The 11,548-nt window shown below is 34.1% G+C and overlaps 1 pseudogene; it reads left to right on the forward strand.

Moving 5' to 3' along the window:
- The first annotated feature begins 3,531 nt into the window (after positions 1-3,531).
- LOC130019744 (60S ribosomal protein L27-like) lies at positions 3,532-3,922 on the forward strand (annotated as a pseudogene).
- Positions 3,923-11,548: the final 7,626 nt, after the last annotated feature.

Below are 11,548 nucleotides of genomic sequence, written 5' to 3' on the forward strand. Positions count from 1 at the left end.
AGTTTCCAGAGTTCAAAGATTTCTGGAACTTGACTTTCATTTTCAAGAAATAACACCCAAAAAGAATACAAACAAAACTTCCAGAAACCTACCCCAAAACATTGCTGAAGGCAATTCCTAACTGTCTTATTAACTTGAACAACAAAAACAAAAATAGGCATAATCCTACCATATAGCACAGACAGCAAAACAAACACACAATGCTTCACATTCCTTTTTATCTTGGAACACAAAAATGCTCTCAATATAAACCCTACACATCCCTAAGAATAACCTTAAATTCCAATTCTAACCCTAACCCTAAGAGTATACCTGATCCACGGAGATATCAAGACTAGCAAATTTTTAAAAAATTGTCATCTGTGAACACTTAACTTTTATTTTATTAAAATAGCACTGATAAAGATAATACGTAACATCTTCAGAAACCTAACCCTAAATCTTGCTTTAGGCTAATACCATCTTTCAAATAAGCATGACCCAAGAATAAATTCTAATCCGACCAATTAGACTAAGCATAGTAATCACACAATGCCTCACTTCAATTTTTTTCTAGAACAAAACCATACTTTCCACATCCCTAGCCCTAATTCTAGCCCAAATTCTAAAGTTATCAGAGCCCCATAATAGGCATGATCTCTAGTGATCAAAACCTAGCAAATTTCCATATTTTAATGATCTCTGTACATATTAGATTCCTTTTAAAGACAAAAATAAACACTGAAAAAGATAACATATAAAACCTCCAGAAATATAACCCTAAACATTGCAAAAGGCTAATCCTACCTTTAAAATAATTGTGACCCTTTAATAGGTATAATTCTACCAAATAGACTCAACAGGAGAATTGCACAATGCTTTACTTCCTTTTTTATCTTGGAATACAATACTTTCCACCTAAACCTACACATCCATAACTCTAATCCTAACTGTAACTCTAACACATTCTTTCTACCTAAACCCTATACATCCCTGCTCTAACTCCAGACCTATTTCTGTCATTAGCCCTAACCCTCGGCCTATATTATGTATGCTTTCGATTTATAGACATGACTTGGATAGAAACCATAGTCAAGAGTTTTACTCATATCAGGTTACCTAATAATTTATTAGAGAAGTAAACAAATGTTTTTAATTGCAACATGAAAAGAATAATCTTTGAATTGATGGGAAAGTGATTCTGACAAACCATATAAATGTCGTACTATAGAACATTTCCATATCAGAAGCTTCTACAAACCAGTTGAATATTGTGTCTGAAATTGATCCAGAATGTCAAGTTGTTCTTTTTTTTTTTTGAAGCTAAAAAAATGAGTAATTAGTATCACTTAATCAAAAGCTTAAAAACTGTCCAATTTTGTCTCTGGTTTGGTATATAAACTGATCTTTTTATCTTTTGTTAAAAATTCAATGCAGAATAGTATCATCTTATTCTCTCAGTTTCACTCATATGTACTCACAAAATCGTTCACTAATCCATTTGTTGCTCCTACTCTATTCTACTATTAAGTTAATATAAGGCCCTCCCATTGATCATGGATTTGCTCGAGCGGGCCCAGTAACGTCTCCATTGGAGACTTTGTTGTTACTGTGTTTGGCATATTGAATACTCTCGGTAGCTTGCCGGGCTCTCCGAGAGGGGCGGAGGAACCCAACTCGGGTCGGCCATGTTGGCTGCGTGCAAGGCAAACGCCCTACCGCTGTGCTATCACTCCAGCCTATTTTTACTATTAAGTTAAAAGTGATAATATACACATTAATGAAAAACATTTATGAAAAATAACCAAAATTTTAGTAGGTGAAAAAATAAATATAGAGATAAATATAAGAATATCTGTTCCTGAAGAGATAGCACAGTGGGTAAATCACTGTGCTAACTAATCTGGGTTCAATCCCTTACCCATGTGTGATCCCTAGATCACAGCCAAGAATAATCCCTGAATACAGAGCAAAAATAAACCCTGAGCACCACTTGGTGCAGCTCCCACCCTTAACAACATCAAAAGAGAATATCTAATTGAGAAAGATACAAGTACAATAGTTTTCATAAAGGTCATAATAAAGGTATTTGACTTTTGTTTTGTTTTGTTTTGTTTGGGAGCCACTCTTGGTGATGCTCAGGAGTTACTGAGGAGTTACTCCTGGCTCTCTACTCAGCAATCACTCCTGCCTGGGCTGGGCTTAGTTTTTGATGTTTCTTCAGGTAGAAAACTTTATCTCTTAGACATGTTTCTATACAGACCTTCCACATTTAGATAATACTACCCAGCATCTCTGTCAGTGTAAAGTCTCCCACCTCTTGTCCTCTTTCTTCAATCTTAGATTTTTGTATAAATTTTGCTCTATCTAGAAAGTTGTTTCACTATTCCTCTCTATTATATTCTTATACCCACTTTTTATAAGACACAGTTTAATTTGTCAAAATGTTTGTTTTTCTTTTTGCCCACATTGCAAAATGTGTGTGTGGCATGTCTCACTCCATTCTTCATACTTTCTTCATACTCTCTATCTATTCTATAGGATATTGAAAGTCAGATGTTTAATGAGAGTAAGGCCCATCTGGTACCTGCTATCTGCCCATAGCAAGGGACAGAAGCATAACTTTTTTGGAAAAGGTATTGAAAAGGGGGTCTGGGATGGGCTGATATGGTAAAGTTGTTGGTGAGTATGTATCATGCCTAAGATATTGACAGTTCTTCTTGCTAAAGAATCATAGAAGAGCTGGAATGCAAACACATTTACCCCTCTCCTTACCTGTATTCAAACACATTCTTTCTCAACAGATTTGTCGTAGATGTAGAACAAGCAAAGGTCACAACATGCAATTTCTCTATTAATAAATGTGCTGATGTGGAAAACCTGTAAAACATAGTTTACAAACAAATGTTTTTCCTGAATTTCTCAGGAAGAGCAATTTGCTTAGGTAAGAATGTCTTGGGTAGCACAAAGATATTAACATACAAGACAAAGATGCACAGTTTCTTTTATTTCTATGCAAAGAGGAATTAAGCCTAAAACTCCATTTTAAAAAGATATTTCCCTAGGAATGGATAGAGATAGCCACAGGCTATATAAGAGTTATCTTTGTGTTTGTTTAAATGCTCCAGATTAATTTTTCCTAACCACTTTTTATAATGAAGTAAGCAATATCATGCCAACTGAGAAAGTCATGGTGCCTGCAGCCACATTTCAGAGAAAGTGCAGTAGATTCTAAGATCTCACTGTGCATTATGCTAAGACCAAGAAAAGAAGAATCTCTAGTTATGAGACTTAAAAATCAGTAATTTTATTTTATTTTGTTGTTTGGAGGACCATATCCAGCAGTGCTCAGGGTTTTCTCCTGGCTCTGTGCTCAGGAGATCATGTGAGGTGGTGTACATTGAGCCCAGGTAAGCCCAGTACAAGGCAAATACCCTGCCAATAGTAATGCCTCTCTGATGACATTAGTAATTTTAAAGATGCTCCAAGTGACCTTAGTGTAAAACCAAGTTTATGAATTATATGCTGTATGCCCTAGTGGTTGCTATTGAAATGGGAAAGTTCATGAAACCCTGGAAGGTGGTCTTGTACTTACTTGGACATGAAACATTTTATGGCAAGAATATTGATGACAGCACCTCAGACCACCCCAACAACCATGCCCCTGTGGCTGGGATTGAGCACTATCCCCACAAAGTGACAACTTCCAAGGTCAAGAAGAAAATCGCCAAAAGATCAAGTCTTTTGTGAAAGTTTATAACTATAATACCTTATGCCCACAAAATACTCATGGACATTCTCTTGGACAAAACCATCTTCAGTTAAGAATGTCTTCAAAGACCCTGCTCTTAAATGCAAGGCCTGGAGAGAGGCCAGGGTGAAATTCGAAGAGAGATACAAGAATGGCAAGAAAAGATGGTTCTTCCAGAAGCTGCAGTTTTAAATGTTTTGTTTAAATCATTAAAAAAATAGAATAAAGATTTGGGAAAAGGATTTATAGGATATTGGGGGTGGCTGAGGAGGAAGACAGAAAAAAAGGGATGGGAAATAATTATATAATGCAATGGTAGAAGGTTATTAGATGCATCGTCTTTTTTTGTTCCGGTATTACCTAGAAAGGATTCTTACAAGCCATCCAGTCTAGACCATAGAGCGCTCAGATACTTGGTCAAACATGTTTCTGTGTATTTCTGTGAGAGATAAATTGTGGGTAAGATTGACAGATAAATATGAGATGTTTGAATAAACTGAATAAAGCAAACTTCCCTCCCTACTATGAATAAATTAGCAGTTGAAGGTTGTTGTGTAAGACCCCTCTTAATCTTATTACATCTCCTTTTGCCAGATTGTTTCGAGTTAGAATATTTTTATATTTGATTTTTTTTCTATCTTTCAACACAAATGGAAACATTAGTTTCCCTTAGTCTCCAGCCTGCTGGACATAGTAATGGAATTTATAACATCAGCTATGTAGCTCTAGAAATCTCTAGATTACTCACTATCATTGTGACTCAATAGTCTATTTCTTTTATAATCATGTGAGTCAATTCTTAGTAATACAACTCTTTTGAAATCATACATATATACATTTGTCTATGTGTATCATGCTTATGATATATACCTATATATCCTGCATTTCCCATACACTGATACAGATACTCAGCTCTGTTCCTAAATATTGTTTCAACTGGAAAGGTGTGGCCTAATATGTTTATTGTTTATCATCATTATTATTAGCATCATAATTATTTTTTTCATTTCTAATATGGACATACTTTGCAACATGGACACCAATGAGTACTCAGGAATGTTACATGAAATTTTCTTTTGGTATTCATCTTTGCATATTAAATAAAAATACTATCTCATGAGGTTATTCGTAAAATGGTAAGAGCAGTCATACTAGGTCTAGTACAGAAATAATAGGAATATTTATTTTCACATACATCTATGCTATGAGCAAAATATTTACCCTTAGCAAACAACTAAAATATAGTTCGATATCATCAATGACACACTTTAGAGTACACTTTCCATTTGTATCACAGAAAGATCATGTTTTTAATTTGATCTAATAATAATATATGCATTATTTACTCTGTCTTTTGATTCATCAACACAGTACAGATAGGCTTTTACCTTCCTCAAAAAATCAACACTTGTTTAGTGTATTTCATTTGCTTCTATTTTTTATTTTCCTTAATCCCTGGCTTTCTTCAGATTTGAATATCTGTATGTCTTGCAGTCTCAGCTCTTCTTATTTCAAATAAATAGGTGGTGTTAGCAAAAAACTGATAGTTGAGACAGGATTTCGCCAAACACTTGGTTTGAATTTCAAGGCTGCACTACCACTTGAAATACCTTAAGCAATATATCTGACCTTCAAATATGGCAATGTTTTAAGAGTCTCCATTGGCTATAGGGTCACCTTTCAATCCATTTCATACTTGTAACCTTTCAAACAATCTTCTGAAATTCACTGTAGGAATATGTTATCATATTTACAACAACAAATTAATAGCAATTTAAGTTTTTTTTAATAATTTCTATTAAAATTCATTTTTAAACTTGCAAGATTGCTTTTCTTAAATCAGAAAACTTGGTGATAACAAATAACTCAAAAGGTCTAAGCAGCAAGTATGATGCAGTTATAATTATCTGAATATGTTAACATTTAGGGAACAGTCAGGCGCATTACTGGCCTTTAGAAAAATAGAATGCTTCATGTAGACATTAATTAATCAATAAAATCCTAATTGGATTTTATTAAGTATTGGAAACGACATTTCAACTTAAAATTCCATGTACAACCCTGACCCATTCCTAAGAAGCAATAAAAGTCAATTAGGGTGCTATTCAAATTATAATTATGAATGCTATCATCATCTTCTCTACATTAATATTACAACAATTAAGTATAACATGGAATTGAATCAGGCAAATCCTCCTACACTAATTACTCACTTTTTTACTCTTTTGAGGAATTCAATATTATACAAAAGTGACTTTTAAACATCACAAGTTTTGAAATTAGAAATTTGAGATAAAATCCATCTTCTACTAATTGCATATGTATTTAAGACTAGTGTTTGCTAGAGTGAAAATGGGGACAACAGCAGTCATTTACAGGAGCATGTTGAAGACTAAATTGATACATGTTAAATTATAAATGAGCGAGCAGAGGTCATGAACACTGTAGCTATCTAGAAAGTGGTGGATTTATTCCAACATTCACGTCTGCATTCATAAAATCTTAGAGAAACTGGATAGCTCAAACCTCACCTCTCGTTTTCACTGTAGGAACATTTTTTTACTGCAGTCTTCAATGATTGTTTAATAATCTCATACTGAAGACCTTTATTACTTAGAATTTATTTCCTCCTGGGAAATCCTAAATTCATTTTTACACTAAGATATGCATAAATTGACCTTATTGACTCCCATTAAATCCAGATATACCATTAGCAATAGCACAACCCATATTGAAATCCTTTTCCAGTTTGAATAGTTAAGAAAAGATAACCAAGTGTTTGAGAGTACAAACTTTGGAGTTGACTTCCATGGTTTAATTCCTATTGGTTAAAATTCTACTCCTACTGTATGAACTTTAACCTACTAAACTCTCAGTCTTTAGTTTTTGCATCACTTACATGCATATAAAAATTCCTGGCTCTTAACATGTGCTATGAATTTTATGTATTATTTAATTTTATTTTCACTTTTTTCCCACACTTTCAAACATTCCTTGTAGGATTTTTTTTCCAGTCTAGATGATCAAATCAAATCTGATCCCCATTAAACTGACAATCACAATGTATTTCTTGGTAAGATGATTTACATATTTCTCAGTCTTTATGATAACAAAACACCCTTCTTTTCTGAATGAATAAGTGAGGAGACAGATTCAGAGGTGAAGTAAGGGAGGTCCTCTCATTCACACAGCATGTATGTACAGATCCAGGGATCACGATAAGCTCTGGATTCTGTATAAGGGCTTTACTGTATTTTCTCAGGCTTCAGTACATAAGAAACAAACTCAGAGTTTTAAGACCTGAGTTACAGATAAGGCCTTGAGGTTAGAACTGACCACTGTGAGGAAAAACAGTGAAAACCAGGTTTAATGGATATCACTTATCTTCTTCTCTGGTGGCAGCTGGGAGGTTTGGACACTTACACTCTGTGATTAAACAGGAAGCTCATGCAGATTTCTCCTGGAAAAGGCAATAAAGGGCTGTAGAGGTGATGCTGTGATTCAAACACTCAATTGAAACTATTCTATTTTATAACACACAGCATAAGAGTTTATTAGGAAAAGAATATGTGTAATTCAGCAATGGCATTTTGAATCATTTGTTTAGTCAAAGAATGAGTACTATAGTTAAACTTCTGCATATCATAGGAAATCTAAGAACACATATTTCATGGTACTAGATGTTGCAATGGCTTTAATAACATATGAAATTAATCGCTTCCCTTATTTTTATTATTGAATCAGCGTAAGATAAAGCATTACAAAATTGTCCATGATTGCATTTCAGTCATAAATTATTCCAACACCCAACCCTCCACTAGTATAATTTTGCAGCACATGTCCCAGTTTCCCTCCTACCCCTACAAGCCAGCCCCCTTCCCCAGCCTGCCTCTATGGCAAACTCTCTCTCTCTCTTTTCTCTCTATTTCTTTTATTTTAGGCATACGATATGCAATACAGATGCTGAAAGGTTATTCTACATACCCCTTTACCTGCTTTCAACACTCAGTTCTTGTCATAATGGATCCTCCTCTATCTTAACTACCATTCATCTCCCACACCACTGACCAACCACTGACCAGTACTGCTGGCCCATTTTCACTGGCCTTAGATATTTGTCTTATGTATTTTTTGTAACCTACAAATGCAGTCATTCTATATCTGCCCCTCTCCTTCTGACTCATTTCAATAAGCATGAAACTCTCCAAGTCTATCCATGTATAAGAAAATGCATGACCTAATTTTTCCTAATTTCTTCCCTTCTTTTCTTTTTAATATTACTTAAGGAATTATTATTTGTTATAGCACAGCGGGTAGGGCGTCTGCCTTGCACGCAGTCAACATGGCCGACTCGAGTTCGATTCCTCCGCCCCTCTCGGAGAGCCCGGCAAGCTACCGAGAGTATCTCGCCCGCACGGCAGAGCCTGGCTTATTCGATATGCCAGACACAGTAACAACAAAGTCTCCAATGGAGACGTTACTGGGCCCGGTCGAGCAAATCGATGATCAACGGGAGGGCCTTTACTTTACTTTACTTATCAAAATTTTATGGAGAGCGTTACTGCTGTCTGACTTAATATTATCTAAGATACAGTCTAGTAGAGAGGAATGTTATTACTTTATTTTTGTAGTGCTGCTGATTCAATCTAGTGACTTACAGATACAAGGTAAGTGATCTACCCTTAACCTACATTAATAAGAACAATATAAGATTAATATCAATACGGTAAAAAAAAAAGACGGCATTGCAGATTCAGAATCATTATCTTTAATTATTTTCCTAGTGGGGCTTGAGCAATAGCACAGCGGGTAGGGTGTTTCCTTGCATGCAGCCAACATGGCCCACCCAAGTTTGATTCCTCTGCCCCTCTCAGAGAGCCCAGCAAGCTGCTGAGAGTATCTTGCCTGCACGGCAAAGCCTGGCAAGCTACCTGTGACATATTCTATATGCCAAACACAAGTGTCACAATGGAGACGTTACTGGGGCCTCTCAAGCAAATCAATGAACAACGGGAGGACAGTGACAGTGATTTTCCTAGCATCACTAAGCAAAATAATATGTGAAATAGGTCCTGGATGCAAACACCCTTACTCAAAATCTCGTTGACTTTGAGAATAGTTTTCCATTAAAATTTAGAGGAATATTTCTGACCAAATTTTTAATATACAAAAGTTTCCTTACTAGTATGCTTAAAATTTTAAGAAAAAGTTTCCTCGCTATAAATTTTATCAGTCTTGTCATTTAATCTTTTATTAATTAAGTCTTACACTTTATTTAAAAACAATTAAAACAAAAGCATAATCATAAGAAATAACCAAAAGTATACAAATGGGAACATTTATAGTAACAAAGAAATCTTAGTGGCTAGCAAAGACAGAAAGCCATGGGGAATGGAGAGAGACTCTTTTAATAAGGACTGGTCTTCATTTTGGGGTAATGAAATTGTTCTTGGACTAGATGTGGTAAAGGTTGCAAATATTTACTAAATGTCAGTAGTGATAAAGTTTGGTATTTGTACTTTACCTCCAAGAAAAGATCACAAAATTCATTTTAGAAAAAGTTCACCCTGTGGAAATCAATCAGGTTTAATACACAGAAAAACATTTCAGGGGAAAGAGAGATCTTTGTTTTAATTCTCGCTCTATCACTTATTAGGTATTTGACCTTGGACAACTGACTTTATACCCTTAAACCTCAGGTACCACAAAAGCTTTTTTGTTGAATTGGCATAGTATTTTATGTATAGTAGGTGCTTAAAATAGTAATGACCACATATTCATGGCTTCTCTAAGGTAATATAATAGATAAAAAGAGAGTGATATAGAGGTTGATTTTATTGTAAGGAGATTTGCTGAAAATGTGCAGCAGTTATTCCCAGGAGTTTGTTTCCCAGGTATTTATATTATTCACCAAGTTTTAATTTTTTGTTTCTTCCCACACTGGAATTCAGTACAAAGGATATTTTGACATTTCAATAAAACAATAATTGGAAATATTATCTACCACAATTATTAAGCTTCTGTGACTAATATTAACCTTGTTTATTACTGCTTTCTTTAAAAAATGAGATTAAATAATGGACTGAGATTAACAAAATATAAAGGATGGATCATGCTAACTGTATTTTGAATATACGTAAATTATCAATATTTCTTTAAGATTGATAGCTAAGGCAAAAATTGGATGAAATATTAGAAACTAAAAGTATAGCTTAAAGTTATATTAGTGAACACAAACAGCAGTTGCTATGCTTTCCACACTGTCCTAAGGGATATTTCTTACACACACACACACATACACACACACACGCACACACGCACACACTTAGAAGTCAAATTTAACAGCGCATAAAAAAGATAATATGTTATGATCAAGTGAGATTTAATTCCAAAATCATTAAGCTAAGGATGAAATGGCTTAAGATATGCAAATCTGTACTTGGGGTACAACATATCAGAGCAAATAACATAAATAATACAATCATGGTAACTGTCACTATCCTCTTGTTGTTCATTGATTTTCTCGAGAGGGTCCAGTAACGTCTCCATCATGAGACTTTGTTGTTACTGTGTTTGGCATTTCGAATACATCACAGGGAGCTTGCCAGGCTTTGCCATGCGGGTGAGATAATCTTGGTAGCTTGCCAAGCTCTCAGGGAGGGGTGGAGGAATCGAACTCGGGTCGACCATGTTGGCTGCTTGCAAGCCAAACGCCTTACCTACACTGTGCTATTGCTCCAGTCCTAAATAATACAATATTCATAATAAATGCATAAAAATAATTTGAAAAAGTTAAGTCCCTTATTTAAATACTTTCAATGAATTGGGTATGAGAGTAAAACATTTCAGCATAGTAAAAACCGTATAAAACAAACTGATGGTGGTTAAAACAATACGAACAGAGAAAAGATGAAAGATTTTTTCTAAAATAAAGAATAAAACAAAAGTTAAACAGGAAATGCTATAGAGAGTAATTAAGTAAAAAAAGAAAAAGCTATCAAATAGTACAGAAAAAAAAGTAATTTGTACCTATTTTGGGTGACTTTTTTAGATTTAGAAAGTTCTAAACTTTATATACATATACTCACACACAGTTGTTACAATGAATAAATCCATTAAAGTTGCAGGATATAAATAAATAAGATTTTATCAATTGAATTTCTACATATGAACAATATCTATAAAAGTTAAATAGGTATTCCTATTTACAACAGCTTTCAAAGGAGAAAATTAATTTAATCAAGATAAAACACCAGAATATTGAAAAATATAAGACTTTAATGAAAGAAATTGATGGAGACCAGAAGTAAATGGAAATCCTGTTATTCAGATCAGGGGAATTAATATTGTTAAATGTTCTTTCAAGACACAGCCATCTCAATAAATTCAATAAGTTTTGTGAAACTTCTATCAATATTCCTAAGATATTGTTCTCAGAAATTAAATAAGCAATCTAAACTTTTGTGCAGAATTTCATAAACTACCCAAAATATGAGGCATCACATTTCATAATTTCACATAGTATTATAAAGGTATGTATTAAGTAGAATGTTATTTGCATAGAAATAGACCCATAGATCAAAGGAACAGAATAGATAATCCAGAAATATATCCTTACATAAACAGTCAACTAATATCTGATAAAAAGAAGTTAAGAATACTTAATGGAGATGTTTTTTAGTAAATAGTGCTGAGGGAAAGCACACTGACATTAGTCTTGACAGTAATTTTTTTTACTATGACATTACAAGAAAAAAATAAGTGAAGATTACATCTAAAAGTTTCTGCATAAAAAATCAATAAAGTAAAAAAAGTGAC

The sequence above is a fragment of the Sorex fumeus genome, unplaced genomic scaffold (genome assembly GCF_029834395.1).
Source record: "Sorex fumeus unplaced genomic scaffold, SorFum_2.1 ptg000009l, whole genome shotgun sequence".
Lineage (NCBI taxonomy): Eukaryota > Metazoa > Chordata > Mammalia > Eulipotyphla > Soricidae > Sorex > Sorex fumeus.